The 23,645-nt window shown below is 44.1% G+C and overlaps 1 protein-coding gene and 1 non-coding gene across 2 annotated transcripts in view; both read right to left on the bottom strand.

Moving 5' to 3' along the window:
• Nucleotides 1–23,645, bottom strand: part of LOC124803326 — a gene marked incomplete at its 5' end in the record, with an annotated part of 263,707 nt that overhangs the window by 164,214 nt on the left and 75,848 nt on the right. The gene's annotated exons all lie outside the window — the stretch shown is intronic.
• On the bottom strand, nucleotides 1,852–1,924 carry Trnaa-cgc. Its single transcript has one exon. It is a non-coding gene; the product is annotated as a tRNA-Ala (tRNA).

The raw sequence follows: 23,645 nt of genomic DNA, 5'->3' as shown, positions 1-23,645 counted from the left end.
TGGCGTTACTTCTCGACGTAATCGCCCTGCAGACGTACACATTTTTCACAACGCTGACGCCATGATTCCATGGCAGTGGCGAAGGCTTCTTTAGGAGTCTGTTTTGACCACTGGAAAATCGCTGAGGCAATAGCAGCACGGCTGGTAAATGTGCGGCCACGGAGAGTGTCTTTCATTGTTGTAAAAAGCCAAAAGTCACTAGGAGCCAGGTCAGGTGAGTAGGGAGCATGAGGAATCAGTTCAAAGTTGTTATCACGAAGAAACTGTTGCGTAACGTTAGCTCGATGTGCGGGTGCGTTGTCTTGGTGAAACAGCACATGCGCAGCCCTTCCCGGACGTTTTTGTTGCAGTGCAGGAAGGAGTTTGTTCTTCAAAACATTTTCGTAGGATGCACCTGTTACCGTAGTGCCCTTTGGAACGCAATGGGTAAGGATTACGCCCTCGCTGTCCCAGAACATGGACAGCATCATTTTTTCAGCACTGGCGGTTACCCGAAATTTTTTTGGTGGCGGTGAATCTGTGTGCTTCCATTGAGCTGACTGGCGCTTTGTTTCTGGATTGAAAAATGGCATCCACGTCTCATCCATTGTCACAACTGACGAAAAGAAAGTCCCATTCATGCTGTCGTTGCGCGTCAACACTGCTTGGCAACATGCCACACGGGCAGCCATGTGGTCGTCCGTCAGCATTCGTGGCACCCACCTGGATGACACTTTTCGCATTTTCAGGTCGTCATGCAGGGTTGTGTGCACAGAACCCACAGAAATGCCAATTCTGGAGGCGATCTGTTCAACAGTCATTCGGCGATCCCCCAAAACAATTCTCTCCACTTTCTCGATCATGTCGTCACACAGGCTTGTGCGAGCCCGAGGTTGTTTCGGTTTGTTGTCACACGATGTTCTGCCTTCATTAAACTGTCGCACCCACGAACGCACTTTCGACACATCCATAACTCCATCACCACATGTCTCCTTCAACTGTCGATGAATTTCAATTGGTTTCACACCACGCAAATTCAGAAAACGAATGATTGCACGCTGTTCAAGTAAGGAAAACGTCGCCATTTTAAGTATTTAAAACAGTTCTCATTCTCGCCGCTGGCGGTAAAATTCCATCTGCCGTACGATGCTGCCATCTCTGGGACGTATTGACAATGAACGCGGCATCATTTTAAAACAATGCGCATGTTTCTATCTCTTTCCAGTCCAGAGAAAAAAAATCGGAGGCCTTAGAACTTGAATGCACCTCGTATTGCTTCCTCCTATGTATATCTCGCGGATAGACCGTGAAGGTAAATTAGAAAGATTCGAGATCTAACAGAGGCTTACCAGCAATCGTCACTCCCGCGCACCATTCGCGACTGCTACAGAAAAGGGGCAAATGACAGTGGTACGAAAAGTACCCCCTCCTCCCCTACGCACACCGTAAGCCTGCTCTTGCCGAGTGTAGATGTAGTGTCAGAACAACGTAACAGCTATCCCCCCCTTGCCCCCTCCTCTCCCCCACACTTCTCTCTCCTCCGCCAACCTCTCCATCTGAGCGTAGCACTTGCGCTCAACCCCCTCAATTATTTCTTGAATGTATTATAGTCTTTCTTTCCCTACAATTTCTATCTTTTACAGCTCCCTCTAATAACACAGAAATTACTCCGTGACGTTTTAAAACATGTCCTATCATGGTGGTGGTGGTGGTTAGTGTTTAACGTCCCGTCGACAACGAGGTCATTAGAGACGGAGCGCAAGCACGGGTTAGGGAAGGATTGGGAAGGAAATCGGCCGTGCCCTTTCAAAGGAACCATCCCGGCATTTGCCTGAAACGATTTAGGGAAATCACGGAAAACCTAAATCAGGATGGCCGGAGACGGGATTGAACCGTCGTCCTCCCGAATGCGAGTCCAGTGCGCTAACCACTGCGCCACCTCGCTCGGTTCCTATCATGCTATCCCTTCTTCTTGTTACTGTTTTCCATATGTTCCTCTCCTAGTCGATTCTGCGGAGAACCTCCTCATTCCTCACGTTATTAGTCCACCTAATTTTCAACATCCTTCTGTAGCACTACACCTCAAACACTTCGATTCTCCTCTTTCCGGTTTTCCACAGTCCGTGATTCAGTTCTGTACAATGCTGGGCTCCGAACGTACGTAATCAGAACTTCCTTCCTCAAACTAAGGCCGATGTTTGATACCAGCAGACTTCTCTTGGCCAGGAATGCCCTCTCTGCCTGTGGTAGTCTGCTTTTTATGTTCTCCTTGCGTCGTCAGTCATGGGTTAATATGCTGCCTAGGTGACAGAATTCCTTCACTTCGTCTACTTTTTACTCCCAAATTCTGATGTTAGTTAATCGCTAATGTTACTTCTGTTCCTCCTCTTTACTTTATCCGTTCTTAGGTTTAATCTCAGCCCGTATTGTCTTCTCATTAGCCAGTTGATTTCGTTCATCGAGCCGTGCAATCTTCACTTTCACTGATGATAGCTACGTCATTAGCGATTGTTATCAATCATATCCTTTCACTCGGAAAACCAGTCCTGAACCTTTATTTCATTTCTGTCATTGTTTCATCGATGAATGGATTGAACAGTGCAGGTGAAAGACTACTCCCTGTCTTGTACTCCAACCTAATCCGCGTGCTTCCATCTTCGCCTTCCATTGTTATTGTTCCCTTTGGGTTCTCGTACACATTGTATACTACCCGTCTTTCTCTAAGCGTACACCTATTTTCCTGAGAATTTCGAACAACTTGCACCATTTTACACGGTCGGACGCTTTTCAAGTCGACAAATTCTACGAACGTGCTTCGAATTTCGTATAATTCTTGCTTCCACTATCAAGCCCAAAGCCAGAACTACCTCTCTGGTATCTTCACCTCTCCGAAACCCAAACTCGCAGTCATCTAACAGATCCTCAATGTACTGTACCATTTATCTGCTAAAGAGAATGGTGGAAGGTAATTACAGCTAGTGACGCTCGCAGAGGCCTCGCAAGTTGACGCGTTTGAAGAGCGCAGTAGGTTATCGGGTGGACGGCGTTCTGCAGACTCCATATGTTACGAGAGCTGGCGGCGTGTCCAGCGGACGTGACCTTGCGGCCGAGAGTGAAAGCGGGTCCCCGTGGGCGGCAGAAATGGCGTCCCTGCAGCTTCAGCCTGAACCTGAACCTCGGCTTAGGCAGGGCCACCTCCCGACTGGTGGATCTGCTGCAGCAGATTTACCGCCCACTTCTGCACGCGTCTGCGCTGCTTGCCGCTATGCTCTTATTATCACCATCATTTTGTTGTCGAAGCTCTTTCCTTGGCCGCACATGCTTCCTAGTATGTACTAAGAAAATGTGGTTCTGTCATGAGCGAAAACAATTTTTCTTGTTTTGCTACTCATACATGTTCCGGAGAAGTTTCTCCATATTTAGTGGGTTTTATTTATTATGTTATTGTTACATATTGGTGTTCGAAAGTCTGTTTAGTATTTGTAGCACGGCTACAATTATTGCTGGTGCTGAGAATGTGGTTTCTTACGAAATGCATCCGCAATTTGCGGATACGTGTTGACATCAGCTGTTTGTGAGAAGAAAGATTGTGCCAGACTGGGACTCTAACCTGGATTTTCCGCTTAACGCGAGCAGTCGCCTTAACCTCTTCGGATATCCGTGCTCGTGTCGAGGAACTACCCATTCTTACATATCTCCCGTTGTCCACAACCCTTTTGCTCGAACTTTTCGTGAGCCCTGCAGAGGTGGAGATAAATATTTTGTTATCGTTAGTTTAGTGTTTACTGTCCCGTCGACAACGAGGTCATTAGAGACGGAGATGGCTCGTACTAGGGAAGGATGGGGAAGAAAATCGGCCGTGCCCATTCAAAGGAACCATCCCGGCATTTGGCTTAATCGATTTAGGGGAAATCCGGGAAAACCTAAATCAGTATGGCTGAACGCGGGTTCGAACCGTCGTTGCATGCATTACGTTGAAGAGGGCAACAATTCACTGAATTTTCTCTGTGCCTTGTTGAAAGTTCCGATGTTATTATCGAGAGACCGAACGAATGACTCAAAAAGTCCATTTTTAGCGTTAGCTGCGGAAGTTTGAAATGTCGTGAAAAGCCTCGCCGCAACGAAATACGCGTTTGTTTTAAAGATTGCCATTCCAACTCGCGTCTCGTACCCCTGTCACTAATCTCCCGTATTTCGCGATAATACGAAACGAGCTGCCCTACTTTGAACTTTTTCGATGTCCTCCGTCAACGTATCGGGTAAAGACTCCATGCAGCATGGCAATACTCTAACCGAGGACGAAAAAACGTAGTGTAGGCCTATGTAGGCAGTCTCTTTAGTTGACCTGTTACACTTTCTAACGGTACTGCCAATAAAACGTGGTCTTTGTTTCGCCTTTTGCCTGTAATCACATTTAATAATGGATGTAGTGGCAGGCTGAGAGTACTTGAGAAGCTGAGAGTGATTTTGGGGAAGCATACAGTGGAAGGCCTTCACAAAGTGGACATCAGAAGAGTGAAAAAAAGCTGAGGTTTCAGCAAAACATGTGACCAAAGAGGCAAGGAAAAGGAGAAGGCAGCTGTTACTTGATAGAACTGGTGGTGAAGATGACCTAGAATATGGAGCAGGGCGTTTTTAATAACATCATGTAACAATAAAGGTAAGGAATTTCATATGAAAACTTTAACCGTCCTTTTCTCAGTTTATACATTTTTCATTACAAATGCCCCGTTTTCTCAGAAACTATTCGTCCTGTTGCACTGAAACTTTTACAGGGTCCTGCACAACTATCCAGTAAGCCATGGATCTACAACCAGGAATATGCGTTCAGCTCAGCTATTTTTATGTATATTTATGTTAACAAAATTTTTGCAGAAATACAGGCATTGAGTAAATAATTTTTTAAACCTTTTGTTTTGATGCAAAACCTTCCATCGTAGATCAGTAGAATAAAGAGACGGTAGTTAATATAATGCAGAAATTTTAAATCCGTATCTACAACAGTCTCTGAGATAATGGGTCTTTAACATTGGTGAATTAACATGGGCGAGATAGGGGCCCGGGTCTCTCCTTAAAACAAACCTGATTTTCATCCTCATCGTGGCGCTACTAGCGGTACCCTTATGCGACTGGCGCGAAATCTGAGAAGACATATTCTTGTTGCGAACTTTTTATGTGGCACAACTCCTTCTTGGTGTTGTTATTTTTTTCCGTCAGTGTAAATACTGCGTTTCATGGCTACTATTTTAAAAATATTTTTTGGAAAATTCAACAGTGAAATTCATGTACTCTTTACTGATACAATTGTACGAGGAAATTGGTTAAACACTTATTCTTGTTAACAAACAATTGCCTCGTTACACCATGACCCTAGTCCCATCTACCAAATTATTCCATTTGATATCATTCTTAATCCTTGAAGGCAGTACGCACTTGCCAGTTGTGAAGGTAAGTATTCAGTTGGACAAGTTTCTTCTAACTCATAGTAATGAAATTTAGCATTTGATAGCTTTCAAACCACATTTGTACTTTCTGTATTATTGTTCCACTTAATAGTGAAAACGTATCATGTCACATATTTCTGTTGATATCGGTTATGCCTCTATATTTTTATAGCCTTTGATAATAAGTTAACTCGAATCGCATAAGGCATGTGGAATAAGAAAGTTGTGGTGGAGACATCTCAAAGTGTTTAAGTGCCTAATTAATTTGTTACTCAGGTGACATCCAGTGACTTGTCGTCGTTCGAATTCACTGAGTTCTGCTGCCCGACCCACCCTGTTGTTAGTGCTTCTCCACTGACAACACAACAGTCCTGCCGCCACCCTCCCTTTTTTATATTGGCGGTTGAGCCTCTCTTGACATCTAGCGATCAATTCAACATAACGCAGTGGTATGCGGATATTTTTGATCAGGTACTGTACCTTTCCCATAGAAGTGCCTGCGTCTACAGCTGTGCCTTTCTGCTCTAGCCATTCCTGTTTCGCCATTTTGCACTTTGTGTGTTTAGATAACTTTATAGTGCTTACGTAGAGATCTCTTTATAGGGAAACTATGGAACAGTAGCTTAAGTAATTCTTCTGGTCGAGCACGTACTACGTAGCTCGATTGCAAAACGAAAGTTCGCTACCTTCTTTCCGAAGATCACACCTAAGATCGCACACCACATGCGAAGATTAGTAAAATTATTAGTTTTACAGGTTCTTTTCCGCCTCAGCAGTCGAATTGTGGACACTGAATAGTACTCATAGCTCAAAAAATTATCTTCCTAATGTAATTACGTGAGTTGAATTAAATATTCCATCTATCAGTTAATTTCGGTTACTAAGCCGACCATGGATTACTGTTCACTCCAAGATCAGCAAGTAAATCTCTCTCTGGCTGGTGTATTAATATTCTCAGGTATCAGAAGTTGTTTGTGGAATTTGTGCTCGCTTTAGTCACCTCCTGAACAAGGAACTAATCACTATTCATAATATACTTTATTCCGCCTCAGTTACACAATGTCGGCGATTGCTGTGCAAACAAGTTCTCCACGTACGCGTACACCACCATTACTCTACCACGCAAACATAGGGGTTACAATCGTCTGGTGTGAGACGTTCCCTGGGGGGGTCCACCGGGGGCCGAACCGCACAATAACCCTGGGGTCGGTGTGGAGCGGCGGAGGGGTGAAGTGGACTGCGGTAGTCGTGGGGTTGTAGACCACTGCGGCTGCGGCGCGGACGGAGCCTCTCCGTCGTTTTTAGGCCCCCAGTTGACATACAATACAATACAATTTAACATACATATGTCTGCTGTCGTGGCTATCACAGAACCGCTATCAGAACTTACATCACTTCATTTTTCTTTTTGAAACAGGTTTTACATATATTTAACATAGGCCACAACATCTTTTTGCGCGCGGCCGTCGGCGTCTATATCCGGCAACTTCACCATTTCGTACAAGATTGCGGTTCCCTTCTGCTGCGTCGTAAGAACAAGACACAGCCAGGGCAAAAGCATCACAGGCGCAAAGACGCGAGCTGATGCAAGTGCCATTGAGACTCGCCGCTTGCGCGAGGTCCACCAGCGCAACGGGCGCGCTGAGGATGAAGATATCGACTTCACCTCGGCCAGTTGCAGGCGTAGTACAATCCGCCTACGACCGAATAACAACGCACAGAAGCCTACTCGGAAGATAGAAGAGCAGCTCTCACCCACTCGCATGTAGATTATCGTCCAGGGCTGACTTAGACAGAGTAAGTCGTTTAGTGAAGTCTTTGTATTGCTATTTAATGTGAAGTTTACCTACGATTATTTGCACTTAGCCATGGAGGGCTTTCTTGTGTTAGATTACATGCAGTGTTGCAGACTTCATTAATCATCTAGTCACAAGGATAAGTAAACCCTTTAACCCATTAGTGTGACTTTGTTACTGATTTATTGGAGTGTTGTAGAACCTTCATTCTCCTATCCTGTTACCTGGCCCTAGGACATAGCTGTGTAATAGTGGCAGGGAGAAATTGTATTAGCGGTGTCCCGGACGCCGTTTACGAACTTGCAAACTCGGCCTACCGTAACAAGAGTGGCAACTCGGCCCGCACAGCAGTAGCGCAGAGGCGTATACAAAACAGGCGACGAGGGTTTACAAAACCTTCGATTGCTGCTTAGCTGCTGTGCCCCCATGAAACATAAGAAAGAAACAAATACACACATTTGTAGTTCAAATGGCTCTGAGCACTATGCGACTTAACTTCTGAGGTCATCAGTCGCCTAGAACTTACAACTAATTAAACCTAACTAACCTAAGGACATTACACACATCCATGCCCGAGGCAGGATTCGAACCTGCGACTGTAGCGGTCGCTCGGCTCCAGACTGTAGCGCCTAGAACCGCACGGCCGCAATACTTAAGTTAAATAAACTTACAATATGGTGAGGCTGCGGTAAGTGATATAGAAAAAACCCATATCATAACGGTGTATGTCATTTTTTCGTATTACATTTCGCTTGAGCGTTTTCTGCATTTGAACGTGTTTTTTTCTTTTTTTCTTTTCATCGGTTAAATTCAAATTAAAGCGCATGGGCACGAAATGCGACTGCTCGGTTTCCTGTGTCTACGGTACTTGGAACACATCGAGCGAATAAACGAGCGACCACAAGACTCTCTTGCATGTCGCTGTCTTGTTTGGGTCGAAGTTTTAATGAGCGGCGGTCTGTACGGGGGCGCACGTGGTCGCGACGATTTAGCAGCGGGCGGCATTTATCGCGTGCTAATTCGCGTGACAGGTCGGCGGTCGGATGCCGAGAAACGGTGGAATAATTCACTGGAACCGGAGGGCGAAACTGGTGGCGCGGCGCAGCCTTTCCGGGGCCTATCTGGCGGCTGGATCTGGCGCTGGCCGGACAGTAAATTCGCGGAAATTCGGGCGGACCGTGCGAGCGCTTCTGGGAGTGGGGGCATTACACGGGGGCAGGGAACCCGACCGGATCGTCCGATTCCGACGCCGTCGACAGCGCAGAGTTATGGCTGGCTGCCGAGACATAAAGAAGGCCGGCCGCGGGGAAAAAACGGCGAGATGGCGGACCGGGGGGGCACGAAAAACTCCAGCCGGCCGCCGTGTTGGCAGCGTGTACTTCTGTCACTCGCCTCATTTATGCTTCTGGATCGAATAATTCGTGAAAATGAACGGCTGGTGATGTTGCTTGTTGAACCGTAGCCCGCTGTGCTCTAGCAGCTTAGGCACTCCGTAGGGGATGACAATTAATTACGTGAGCTCAGAAGAGGAGGAGGAGGGGAGGGGGGGAAAGGAAGGGGGGAGAGTGGTCCGGCAAAATCTCACCGTCCAATTTAAAGGGATGGGAGGAGGGCATTGAATATCTCACGTTAACTTTTTAATTCCAGGAATATGCAGTGACGGAAAAAAGTCGCAGCACTATGAAGGAATTCCGCTGTAACGGTGATCAGCGTTAGTTATGTCTGTCGGTAAACTGAAGAGCGACCGCGCGAGTCCCCACTCTGCCTACCCTGTCACGTCACAGGGCGCTTCTACAGGCAGTTTCACAACGTAGCGGCGCGCGCTTTAAATCTGTGACGACGCCGTGTACAGATACATCCTGTCTGCGTTTATTTTTGGACAAATGCGTTAAGAGTATAAGGAAAACAAAAGACGATAGCTTCTTCCGAAACACAACATTATAGAGTAGATAATATCAACATAAGAACGGAAGTCAGGATTCTACTACAAACATAGAACCGAATGCCTATTCATATGAATGTATATTCCTCTATTCGTAAGACGAACCAGATATAGTGCAATCAGTCTGTAGAATTTAAGGCTTGTTCTTACTTTGTGTTTCTACAAAAAGGTAGAAGTTTACTTTGAAGGGTTGCATTAAAACTTAACAATTCTGGCAACACGAAGAGTGTTTAAAAAGTAACCAGAAATTTATAATTACGTGTGTTGTATTAGTTCGATTCGCACTGCTTTTTTTGTCATTGTCTTCGTAAACATGTCTGAAAAGTATTTCCAGGTAAATCCCATTTCACGCAATGTCTTGTGTAAAACATATTTCTGCAACGAAAATGTATTTTTTGTTTCACGCCAGTGAGTAATTTCAGTAATGTGGGCATTATTTTTTGGTTTATGTAAAAGTTCTCCATCGTTTGTCGAATGACCGATTTTGTGAAACTGTCTATAACGATGGGTTTCCTCCCTAAATTATTAGTTTTTCTTCGCGGCTATTCCAGTACACCATGCGCCTAGTTTTCGCGTTCCTTCCTTATGCGTCCTATTTTGGCGAGGCTGACGTTTGCATAAACTGCAGCCCTTTGATTGGGACTGGCGATATTAGTCAACAGTTCTTTTTGTGTAGCCTCCTTGTCACAAGCTGTAATAACATTAGAGACGATCGAACGCTCGTTCTGCGCAAATATCTCCTTCGTATTCTGCACATTTTCTTGCAATGCAGGGCGAGTATCGATCACTTTCGGATACTGAAGTGTATCAGTGAGTACACAAATTCAACTGACTGAGATTGGCAACTAAGATCCCACGAACAGAAACGACGTATATCACTGCACGCCGAACTACACCGCCAGATAGGTAACGGGCAACTGATTTTGGGTTGCTCTGTAGGCCAGTGGCAGGGTTCTTTCGGGAAAGGCCACTGAATACTCCGAGGGGCTACAGTTAAATAACGACATACTTGGAATCCATCAGTTTAGTTATCAGTATAACTGCGAGTAGTGTGAAATAGCAGGAATGTCGTATGAATCGTGTCATAACCTTAGCTTATTAACTCCGGGTACATTTTAGTTGATGTTAGAACGATTATTAGTGTTTCATATTATATGTTTGTAGGTTATCGGTCGCTACTAGAAATATTATCTTCGCAGCTGCGACAGAAAGTACGCGGAACTTCGCCAAAGCACTGTTTAAGTAAAATGTTAACAACGTGCGTTTGTAAGTATGAAGTAATATGTAAACTGAGTACTGTAGGTTAAATTCGAAGCTTAATTTCTTGTGCTGCTCACATAATAGAATAAAGTGTACAGCCTTGTAATACAACAAAAAATATACGTAATGTGACAGATTCGTTTACTCCTGTGCTGTAAAAGCTAGTCCTATTGGGGAAAGTGTGAGTACGCTAATCCAAGTTTTATGTCAGATTTGCAAACTGCTCGATTTCTCCAGCGACAGCATGTTTATAACATATGAAGACATGCAGATCGAAAAGGTTGACAGTGTTACATTTCTGGGACTACAACTCGATAATAAATTCAGTTGGGAAGGGCATACCACATTTTTTCATTCTATTATTTCATAAGGGAGCATATTCTGTGGTAACTTATCAAACGTAGCAAAAGTTTTTCGCATGTAAAAGCGTGTAATAAAAGTCGTTTGTGGTATCAATTCAAGAACATCATGTAGGAACCTGTTCAAGGAACTTTGTATTCTAACCACTGCTTCCTAGTATGTTTATTCCTTAATGAAATTTGTTACAAGTATTTCCAACCAATAGCTTAATACATAATATCAGTACTAGAAATGGGAACAGCAATCTACATAAAGACCTAAAATTACTTACCTTGGTCCAAAAGAGGTCCAATATTCAGGAACATGCATTTTCAATAAACTGCCAGCAAGTCAGCAACCATTAAAAACTTGATTTCAGATAAGGCACGGTTTACAGTGTGTTTGAAAGACTATTTGATACAGAAGTGTCTGATTCCACCCGTCATCAATATGCCGGAAATGGCTATTTTAAGTGTGTCTATGACGTCACTACATACACATGGCAACAAACACGAAGATACATATAAATAATACAATAACATTTCCCACCAAAAATACAATCAAACCAACGGCACAACTGCGGGAAGTTGGGGGTTTTAGGGTGAGGACAAGCTAGTAAAAAAAACACACCATGATCCCAAAACACAAAATGATGAACAAAAAGAAAAAAAATACAGCATTCTGCTACACCAACAAAAATCTGCAGGAATCGGACACTTCCCTTGTGAAATATAGGTCAACTATAGGTGATCATACCAAAACACCAATACCCACAACTAAAAGTACGAAAATTGGAATCAGACATTTCCCTTAACCTACATAGGTCAACCTCAGATGACGATACTAAAACATCAACACACACAACTATGAAAATGGGAATCGGTCATTTCCGGTAACCTATATAGGTCCACCACAGCTACTAATGCCAAAAAACCAACACCTACAACTGCGAAAAATAAAACCACACTCCCAAAAGTCCACAAATCAATCATCCCTACATAAATTAAATCACATTCAATACTTCATAAATACACAAAACATCACAGCTAGAAAAAAAAAATTAATTACCACCAGCAAATTCTGGCACTGCAACCTAGATCGACAGCCCCCCCCCCCCCCACACACACACACACAAAAACCAACTCATAAACACCGTGCCGTAATGACATTCACACACCACAACACCTTTACGTCGAAGCAGACGGGTGGAATCAGACGCTTCCATTGACCCCTCCTTCTACTCTGTAGATGAATATCGTAACAGAGACTGATAGACCAGCTTAGGTAAAAATTCTGCTATATTTCAGTTTTGACAGCACTTGGTTGCAACAGTCAAGATCGGGTATTCTGTGTACGATAAATTTATTAAAAGTACGTAACTGTGTTTTATTCTGTCAGTGCACCAATTCTGTAAATATTAGCAGTTACTGTGATATATTCACATATTTTGACAATCTCCTGACAAATGATGAGGATAATAATTATTATATTCCACTGTATTATGTTATACTTTCTGACATGTTATTTGTCATTCGCGATGGCCAGCGGCTATTTCCGAAGAAGTACGTAAATATTTGTTCGCTCCAGTAACTATCGTCTCTGTAATATCACCGGGGTCTAAGACTGGAGTCACTGTATCAGGAACACAGACACACAGTTATTCCGTTACCAACTTCCAGGTTACTTGTAATGGTAGTCCGATAACTGCCAGAGAGCGAGAATTGTGAGCCAATAACGATAACTGCCAGAGGAAAATACCGATCTCTGACAGTTATTTCCATAGTAGCTCGAATCCCTTATGGTACCTCTCTTTATACAACCCGTCCAAGCTAAATTGACATATGAGGCGGTGGCTTAAGGGAACGACCGTACTTGTTAATGCCTGTACTGCAGCTCCTGTCAACCACCGCTCGGACATTAAGCTTATTTAATTGTTTGTGCTAAAAGTAACGAACGCGCACGATATAGTACACAGTTCTTATCAACAGATGGCGCGCAGTCTCACAGTTATTCCCATGGCCTATAGAACGCCTTCCAAATGGTCTACCCTCTCCTTAGTTCCTAGCCAGATCTCCGATGAGTTGACGGGAAAGCGTAGTACGATCTTCGGTCAACAGATGGCGCGAGGCACTGTTGACATTAGACAGTTATTGAAATAACTGCCTGTATCAGAGGAACGGCTATCGCAGTAACCGTTACTTTTCAGTAACCGGTTATTTCTATCAGTTACGTTATTTTTTGCCACCTCTACAGACTATACCTTTGAGAGTGGACGTGGTGAGTTGACGTTGGTCAAAAGTGTCTTTAAGGCAACAAAGACGTCATTATCAACACTCCACAGAGTTTGAACGAGGTCTGTAATACGGCTGCGAGAAGCTGGATGTTCCTGCTGCGATATTGCAGAAAGTCTCGCCTGGAATGTAGTCACTGTACATGACTGTTGGCAGTGGTTGTCACGAGAATGTACGGTCGCAAGAAGACTGGTCTCGGGACGGCCATGTGGCACTATTGAAAACGTATGGCCCTGGCGCATCGTAATGCACCGGCAGCAGTCACCTCAGCAGCAGTTGGCACCATACTGAGAACGCCAACTGTCACGAATCGGTTACTTCGAGGACAGCTCCGAGCCAGGCGCCCTGCAGTGTGGATTCCATACCGCCGCCGTTTGCGACTTCAGTGGTGTCAAGCGAGAGCTAATTTGAGGGCAGCGAGGAGGTCTGTTGTATTTTCCGATGAAATCTGGTTGTGCCTCAATGCCAGTGATGACCATGTGTCGGTTACAAGGAGGCCAGTTGAGGACCTGCAACCAGGCATGGAACTCCATCCCACAAACTGAAGTCCGGCACCTTTGTAACACAATGCACGCACGTTTGCATGTTTGCATTCAAAATTCCCGCGGTTACAATAGTTCCCCCTTGAATTACAGACCCATATCACTGACCTCAATTTGCAGTAGGATTTTGGAGCATATACCGTACTCGAACATTATGAATCACCTTGAAAAAAATGACTTATTGATACATAACCAACACAGATTCAGAAAATATCGTTCTTGTGCAACACAGCTAGCTCTTTATTCCCATGAAGTTATGAGTGCTGTCGACAAGGGATCTCAGATAGATTCAATATTCCTAGATTTCCAGAAGGCTTTGATACCGTTCCTCACAAGCGACTATTATTCAAATTGCGTGTATATGGAATATCGTCCTAGTTGCGTGATTGGATTCGTGATTTCCTCTGAGAGAGGTCACAGTTCGTAGTGATAGACGGTAAATCTTCGAATAGAACAGAGTGATATCTGGCGTTCCGCAAGGTAGTGTCATAGGCCCTCTGCTGTTCCTGATTTACATAAATGATCTAGGTGATACTCTGAGCAGTCCCCTTAGATTGTTTGCAGATGACGCTGTAATTTGGCAAAAAAATGGCTCTGAGCACTATGGGACTCAACTGCTGTGGTCATCAGTCCCCTAGAACTTAGAACTACTTAAACCTAAGTAACCTAAGGACATCACACACACCCATGCCCGAGGCAGGATTCGAACCTGCGACCGCAGCAGCAGCGCGGCTCCGGACTGGAGCGCCTAGAACCGCACGGCCACTGCGGCCGGCCGCTGTAATTTACCGTCTAGTAAAATCATCAGACGATCAATTCCAATTACAGAATGATCTGGAGAGAATTTCTGTATGGTGCGCAAAGTGGCAATTAGCACTAAACAAAGAAAAGTGCGAGGTCATCCACATGGGTACTAAAAGAAATCCGATAAATTTTTGGTATACGATAAATCGCACAAATCTAAGGGCTGTCAATTCGACTAAATACCTAGGAATTACGATTACGAGCAACCTAAATTGGAAAGACCACATAGATAAAAATCTGGGGAAGCCGAAACAAAGACTACGCTTTGATAGCAGAACACTTAGAAGATGCGACAAACCCACTAAAGAGACAGCCTACATTACACTTGTCCGTCCTCTGCTGGAATACTGCTGCTCGGTATGGGTAGAATTGACGGAGGACACCGAAAAAGTGCAAAGAGGGACAGCTCGTTTGTGTTATCGCGCAATAGGTGTGAGAGTGTCACTGATATAATACGCGAGTTGGGGAGGCAGTCACTGAAACAAAGGCGGTTTTCTTTGCGGCGAGATCTATTTACGAAATTTCAATCACCAACTTTCTCTTCCGAATGCGTAAACACTTTGTTGACACCCACCTACGTAGGGAGAAATGATCGTCATAATAAAATAAGAGAAATCAGAGCTCGCACGGGAAGATTTAGGTGTTCCTTTTTCCCAGGCGCCATTCGAGAGTGGAATGTTAGAGAAGTAGTATGAAAATGGTTCGATGAACCCTCTGCCAGGCAATTAAGAGTGAATTGCAGAGTAACCATGTGGATGCAGATGTATTAAAGTAGCAGCATTTCACATTTGAAATGGCCCATCTCGCGCTTACATCAGCCTGTGATCTTGCAATGTTAATCACTTAAACATGTTACCTAGACGAAAATATTTCGAAATTTCATTACCCTACATTAATTATGCGTTTGTGTTGCGACTTACTTTTCCGTCGGTGTATACTGAAGAACAGGTGGCGCTTATGTTTTTCCTATGTCTGCTATGAAGGGTAAAATTTTTAATAAAACGAATAAGCGTTGTAAGGGATGGAATGGTTCAAACCAGTGCACCCGCACGCCATGCTGCAGTCAGGGCGGGATGAGGGAGGCCCTACGAGCCTTGTCCGCAGCGGAAATTCCCCTGTGGCTACGTCTGCGACGGCGCGGCCCCCCCAGAACTATAATGGGGACCTTGCTGGCGCCAGTCGCTCGCCGGCCAGGACTTCTTCCTGGAACGGCCATCCACGTGGGAGGCCCCACCTGTTTGCTCGTCCCACGCACCACTTCTCCTCACTGTTAGCAGTTGTCAGGGGACTTAAAGTGATTGACTGCTGCTGTTCAGAGCTGTAATTGATTTAGTGGACGGCATACCTGCCACAATGTATGGCTTACTACTGTTGTAGTATTGAGTCCAAAAAATAGTTTGATGTAGCTCTGTACACTACTCTGTCCTATGCAAGCCTCTTCATCTCTGTATAGCTAATGCAAACTGTAAACATTTGAACTTGCTGATGTATTCATACCTTTGTCTCCCTCTACATTTCTTATCATCCCACAATCCCCTCCAATAAAAAATTGACAATTCCTTGATGCTTCGTGATGTGTCCTGTCAACAGATTCCGTTTTTTAGTCAAGTTGTGCCATAAATTTCTTTTTTCTCCAAATCGGTGCAGTAAATCTTCACAAGGAACTCGTTCTACCATCTAATCTACAGCATTCTTTTGTAGCACCGCATCTGAAAAGCTTAGCTGAACAACATCGTGGATAGGCTACGACCCTGTCTCACTCACTCCCTACTCAACCACTGCCTCCCATTCATATCCTTTGTTCCTTATGACTGTAGTCTTGTTTCTAAGTATGGATTAAGGATAAATAAAGCATCCGTACTGGATATTATTGATCTATGAGGCTATTAATCATTTAAGGATAATTGAAGATCCACAAATATTTTGTAAGAACTTCATTTTACAGGAATGGTCGGTTGCGGGCCCATTTTCAGATGGCTACACGTTTTTTATTACAATAAATCAGCTTCTAAATTTCTCAGCTAACTTTCGGAGAACAAATTAGCATGAAAACTACGAATGTCTCGAAAATTGCAATGAATCTAGTAGTTACGCGCTACAAGTGTCAAGTCATCGACGTGAGTACTAAAAGGAATCCACTAAATCTAACGGTTCTGAATTCAGCTAAAGTACTTGGGGATTACAATTACGAATAACTTAAATTGGAACAATCACATAGACAACGTTGTGAGGAAAGCAACCTGAAGGCGATTTACTGGTAGAACACTAAGGAAATGCGACATGTATATTAAAGTGACTGCCTACACTACGCTTGTCCGTCCTCTTCTGGAGTACTTTTGCACGGCATGGGATCCGCATCTGATAGGATTTACGGAGGGCATCGGACAAGTTCAGACAGGGCAGCTCATTTTGTATTATTAGCAGTTTTTCGTTGCGGAAGGATCTCCTCATGAAATTTCAATCAACAATCCTTTCTTCCGAATAAGAAAATATTTTGTTGGTGCCCACCTACACAGATAGAAGTTATCATCGTAATGAAATCAGGTCTCTGATGTAAATAAACAAGTGTTCGTTTTCCCCGTGCGCCGTTCGAGAGTAGAAAAGTAGAGAAACATCTTGAAGGTGGCTTGGTAAATCCTCTGCCAGTCACTTAATAGCGAGCTGCAGAGTAATCATGTAGATGAAGATGTAGATGTACATTTTTATTACAGGATGCTCTTCAGTTGCTTTTCCACATGCATAGGCTTGTGACCTGACCGCTCTCAAAGCACATTCCAACGAGGCAGGCAGAGACGTCCAGTCTCAGGCTGACCGTAGTTGCTGTCAAGAACAAAGGAGCTACGGTTCGTGTGTTCACAGGTGGAACCGGCAAACCACAGGACATTGAATAAGGCGAGCCCGAAAGGGAAGGACTCCACGACTAAGAAAAAACTCACACAAAAAGAATGGCTTCTCGGACGTTGGCGGAAATGATTGAAAGAAACGACGATCCATCCACCTACACGCTTGCACAGCCACCGTCTGCAGAGCCCTGGTCGCAATCGTAGCGCAAAGTGAAGTACTAATACTGATGAGAGCGTACCTCTATTTCATACTGCGTAAATTGCGACATTGTGAAAAGTGTGAGAGTTTATTGGTAATATACTTCTTAAATCAATTCCATGACACGCATACTTCTCAAACTTTCAGACGAATGCTGACGCATTGTTAGGAATTGTAAAGTGGTCTAAATCGATGTAGTAAGCACCAATGGAAACAAATAATAATAATAACAATAAAGATATCAAGCAGGATTCAGACCGAACAGGTCACGCCCAGAACAAGTTTTTAACCTCAAAACCGCACTCAAAATGTATGCATATCTATAGATTTTAAATAGACGTACGACTCTACAGACAGGCCTTGACTATTCCAAATTTGGGCCTAGATCCCAAAACCGAGAACTCAGGAAACAAACACTAACTGGCCCGAAATCTAAAGTAAAATTTATGGGGGAAATTTCAGAACCCTCTGACATTCAAACGGGTGTGAGGCAAGGAGATGGACTCTTTTCTATTCTGTTCAACGTTGTCCTAGACTATATTAAGGAAGAATGGTATAAACAGCTCAAGAAACATGGGTTTTGGAAGCCAATCCTACTGTGTTTTCCCCAAAACAACTTTTATATCTTGCGTTTGCGGACAACCTGGCGATACTTACAGATGACGAAGAGACTGCCGTCAAACACTTCGAGATACTTAAAGAATGTTACTAAAATGTAGACTTTCACGGCCGGAAATATCATATCCATTATAATTATCCGGGCTGTTATGCCGTGGTCGGTTGATGAATTCTGTGTCGATTCCCAACGTTTCGTCTCCGACTGCGGGAGACATCTTCAAGGGGGTCCGTAGCTCGATGGAAGGTCCAACACACCCACTGGCTCGCGGCAGTCAGTAGCGAGTCAGTGGGTGTGTTGGACCTTCCATCGAGCTACGGACCCCCTTGAAGATGTCTCCCGCAGTCGGAGACGAAACGTTGGGAATCGACACAGAATTCATCAACCGACCACGGCATAACAGCCCGGATAATTATAATGGACTTAAAGAATGTGCAGAGAAAATAGGGTTACAAATCTCCTTCGAGAAAACTGGATTTTTTGCTCAAAGACAGAAATTGCGAACCTGAAAACAACATACGATAAAACCAACAGGGTCCCGTACTTTAAATAGGCCATAAATCGGAGAATACGTCGAACCAACGGGTTTTGAAAAAATTTGAAGCAAACTCGGCTCCAAAAACTAAAAAACCGTAAGGGTTATTACAAAACCTCTAGAACAAAAAATCCATGTCAAGATAGACATAAATTCAGAAAAACACATGTCAAGATAGACAAAAATTCAGCACTACAACACAGTCAGAAACAGACACTTAACAGAAAACACGACTTGAAGAAATATAAAAAAAAGAGACAGAGAGAGAGAAAGATGGTTAGGAAAATATTACGAGCAAGACAGCCAAGACGGTTACTAACTACAATCAATCAAAATAACAGAAATGTTTTCAAACATCAAAAAAATGTTCAAATGTGTGTGAAATCTTATGGGACTTAACTGCTAAGGTCATCAGCCCCTAAGCTTACACACTACTTAAGCTAAATTATCCTAAGGACAAACACACACATCCATGCCCGAGGGAGGACTCGAACCTCCGCCGGGACCAGCCGCACAGTCCATGACTGCAGCGCCCAAGACCGCTCGGCTAGTCCCGCGCGGCCCTTACGACCATTTCACGAGTGTACCGTGAATATCGGGATCCGTTATCAGACATCTCTGCGGCCGGAAAAAGTACCCTTGATGACTGCACGACTGCAAAACTTACCCCTCCCCACTTCCCGCCCGCGCGAACAGTACGGTGGTTCCGTATATGATCAGGGTCGTCAGAAACATGTCGTCCGCTCCTGTGCTACCTAGGGATACTTAACTAATTAGCGCCACTTTATATACCATGTGGCAATTTGGTAATTGCATGCATTTCAAAACAAATCAGTGTCACTAGAACGCTATCTGCCGTACACTAGGGGGTGGTGTAGGATTTGGATTAGTATCTGGTGAACAAGAAGGCCAGCCCTCTTTCCTTTGAGTCGGCAGGGGATCATAATTTCTACCAGGACGGAGATTCGCACTGGCTAAACTTGAGCCATGCGTTGCGTTTTCGAACCCTGTATTTTCTCGTCTTCATCACAAAAAGTAAGTCACACGATTAGACTTGAACTTCCCATCGTTGAAGATGTCATTACAGACGGATGATAAGCTCGTATTTGGTTAGAAAGGGAAGGGAAATCAACTGTGTCCTTTTCAAAGAATCTGTCACGGAATCGGAGAAACGCTGGAGAACCTACATCTGGAATACTGAACCGGCATTTCAACTGCAATCTTCCCAAGTGCGGTCACCGCAAATACGCTGAGCTCCACTCGCAACCCAGAAAATAGGATTTTGCTAAACCTGCCGCACGTAGTGCATTCCCTTGCTGCGGTTACCTGCTGGAGCTATTATTGCAGCTTTCGAAATATGCGAGGGAGCTGGCGCGGCGACGTGCCGAAGCCGCCGTTTCGCTGTAAATTCACGGAAAAACGACGAGTCAGGTATATACTGTGTAAGCATTGCTGTTGCGTGTCCGGCGCTAGCAGCTCGCAGACCCTTCTCACTCCGGAGAGTGAGCTCGCTGCGCTCACCGGCCTGGCGGGACACTTTTTATGCTCCTCATCTGCATAATAACCGCTCCCCTCCGGGCATTTCCTTTACAGGTCAGAAATTCCAAAGAAGGCCGCTGTTAACTCGCTACTGGAAACAGAGTTACCTACTATGTGTCGCCACGCACTGCAGTCCGACGAAAGCTTTCGGTCTGGCACTACTTGTGCCAATGATATTTCATTCGCTACGGGTTGTGCGGCATTTCTTCATCAAAACAATTTTACGTATTTTTCCCGTTTCTACGATACGCAGATAATAATAACAATCCTGCACCGATATGAATTTACATCATTATTCCACAAATTTCGCGTCAATATGGACGTTCTTTTACCATGTACCCCTACGATAAAGATCACAGTTTGTTGATTAGGTGTTGATATTTGAAAGATAGCTAATAAGCAAATTAGTATTCCCGTCATGATGTATAATACGGAACGGCCTCCTATACAGTCGTCCGCAGCTCGTGGTCTAGTAGTTAGCGTTGCTGCCTCTGGATCGGGAGGTCCCGGATTCGATTCATGGTCAGATCGGGGATTTTCTGCGCATGGGGACTGGGTGTTTGTGTTGTCACCACCACTCAGGAAAATGACGAGACTGGACAGTGAACAAGATTAGGAATTTGTACGTGCGTTCATAACCGCGCAGTTGAGCGCTCCACAAACCAAAAATCATTGTCATCATCAACCTATGCAATCTCCGGTATCAAGTGCCCACTTCCACGCACTGACTCACTCGATAATTGTGACACAGCGAAAACTCTGAAGTTACGGAGAGTCGATAATGAAATGGTTTGTAGTACAATCTGTAATAAAAGGATATTTTAATCCGACTAACGAGGGCTAGTGCAGTGGATTGTTGAAATTCACAAGAATCCGATGGGAAAGACTTCTGTTGGCTGTTTCTATTAGATGGAAATGAGCATTTGGCGTCATTGGCCGGGAGGCCCCTTACGGGGCAGGTCCGGCCGACTTGGTGCAGGTCTTATTACATTCGACGCCACATTGGGCGACCTGCGCGCCGGATGGAGATGAAATGACGATGAAGACAATACAACACCCAGTCCCTGAGCGGAGAAAATCCCCGACCCCGCCGGGAATCGAACCCGGGCGCGTAGAACGGCAATCCGTCACGCTGACCACTTTTTCTTTTTGGCATGTTGTTCGTTATTGATCGTTGTGTTTGGTCGTTGCGGACGTCGCAAGACATCCTGTTCAAGTTCGGTGGTTGATCATTCCACTCAGTGTTTTATTACAGAGGCCAACCGGCTCTCTAACCGAACACGCTGAGCCACCGTGCCGGCATGTTTCTCATTTTGCTCTACATTGGTCGATGAATCTGTTCGTGGCGGACGTCCGATGACAGCCGTTCAGGCTCTTTGTTGATCCGTTCACTCAGTTTTTTATTACAGAGGGTAGCTAACCCTCTGACCGAGCACGCTGACCTACCGTGCTGCCAACACTCAGCTATCGGGGCGGACTTTCTATAAGATTCTTCCGCTAGACAATAATCGCAGCGTTTAGTAACTTCTCCAGTATGCGAAAAAAATCGGTAAAATGCGATTAGGTTCTTTCTAATATTTGTTTCATTGTCGTTGATATTTGGAGTTCTAAACACGCAACTTGCACCATGTTACGCAAGTTGTACAGATGATGTTTAAAAATGTATACGGTCATACAAAGCACGCGGTACAGAGTTCCCTGAGTAAATACATTAGTTATATGTGTGTAGGTTAAAATTTCTTAGTAAATTCCAGAAGATTCTGTTCATTTTGCATTTTCTGATGTCGAGATACTGGTGGTACTAGTGGAAAAGTGATGCTTAACTTCGTTGGTCTCTTCTATGTTACTGACGTGCTGATCGCAGTACACCTCACGGGGAAAGAATGGGTGATTTGAATCAGATTCCGATATCCGATCGCACGGACAGGTTGAGAAGTCTTTGACGCCTGTCCTGTAGAGGTGACAGGGAATTTTTCATTATGGAAATAAATCCCTAGCATTCACGTATCCTCAACTGCATTTCCAGGTCGTAAAGCACGATCTCGCAGACGGGGCAGGTTGCACATTATAGTACTGATAGACTCCCTGCTGTCGTGGTTCTTACAATTCTTCTTTTAATGTGGCATATAGGCTCGCTGTACGTTGAGGAATGTGACCGGATGCATTGAAAACAGTGATAAACAAGTGCCTGTTTTATGTTGCATCCTTTGCGAGGAGGTCTTCATTTTGCTGATAACTTGAAAAGTTGGTACCCTTAGATAGTTCACGGAAGTTGTGTGCCATTACTGGCTTACAGTTCATCTCGCTAGTTCGACACCTGAGGTAGGACTGAGCAGCACACCGGAGAAGTTCAAGGGCGAAGAGCCAAGATCACGTTCAGCCCCAGTTTCAATAGCGTGTTTGTGCCATCAGCCAACGAAAGCACGACACACATCCCGCGTTACACTAATTTCCACTCGCGCGAAGGTATTTTTAACGCAATCTAGGACCACGAGAGTCAATATTGACCCTACGACCTACCTCAGAAGATAGGCAAACCTACGTTTATTGCATTTGTAGATTTAGAGATAGCTTTTAACAGTATTGACTGTACTGCATTCTTTGAAATTTTGATAGCAGCGGGGATAAAATACAGGTACCGATAGATTATTTACAACTTGTACAGAAACCAGACTGTAATTCTAACAACAAAATGAAAGTAAAGTAAAGCAGTAGTTGAGAAGGGAGTGAAACACGATGTTACTCAATCTGTACAACGAATAAGCAGTAAAGAAGAAAGGGAGAAATTTGGAAAGGCGATTAATGTTAAGGAAGAAGAAATTAAAACTTTCAGGTTTGCTGGTGACAATGTAATTCTGTCACAGACAGCATGGAAGAGCTCTCAAACGAAATCGGTACTGTCTTTAAAAACGATTATAAGATGAACATGTACAAAAGAACAGCAAGGGTAATGGAATGTACTCGAATTAAATTAGGCGATCGTGAAGGAGCTATTTTAAGAAATTTGACGCTAAAAGTAGTATACTTGGGCAGCAAAATAAAAGACCACAGACGAAGTAGAGAGGATGTAGCATGCAGACTGCCAATAGCAAGAAAAAGAGGGATTTATTAACATTAAATATAATTTTAAGAGTTAGGTAATCTTTTATGAATGTGTTTATTTGGAGCGTAGTCGTGTACGCTACAGAAGAATGTTAGGTCGCGTAACTAGTGAGGAAGTAATGAATCGATTTGGCGAAGAAAGAAATTTATGGCACAACACGGCTAAAAGAGCGCATCGGTTGATTGGATACATGGCTAGTTCATACGGATGTAGTGTGCAGTACTTAGGCAGAGGTGAACAGACTTGTACAGGATACACTTAAGTGAAGCGTTCCTCCAAACCGGGCTTCGGACTGAGGACCACAACAACAAAATCAACATAGTCACAAGGGTAACAGGTAGACTAATTTCTGAGAGCATTTATAGAGTAACTTTGAGAGTATTTCTCTTGGAGTATATCAGCGGTCTCCATGT

The sequence above is a fragment of the Schistocerca piceifrons genome, chromosome 6 (genome assembly GCF_021461385.2).
Source record: "Schistocerca piceifrons isolate TAMUIC-IGC-003096 chromosome 6, iqSchPice1.1, whole genome shotgun sequence".
NCBI lineage: Eukaryota > Metazoa > Arthropoda > Insecta > Orthoptera > Acrididae > Schistocerca > Schistocerca piceifrons.
The sequence above is the reverse complement of the archived record's forward strand: the minus strand, read 5'-3'. Positions and strand labels throughout refer to the sequence as shown.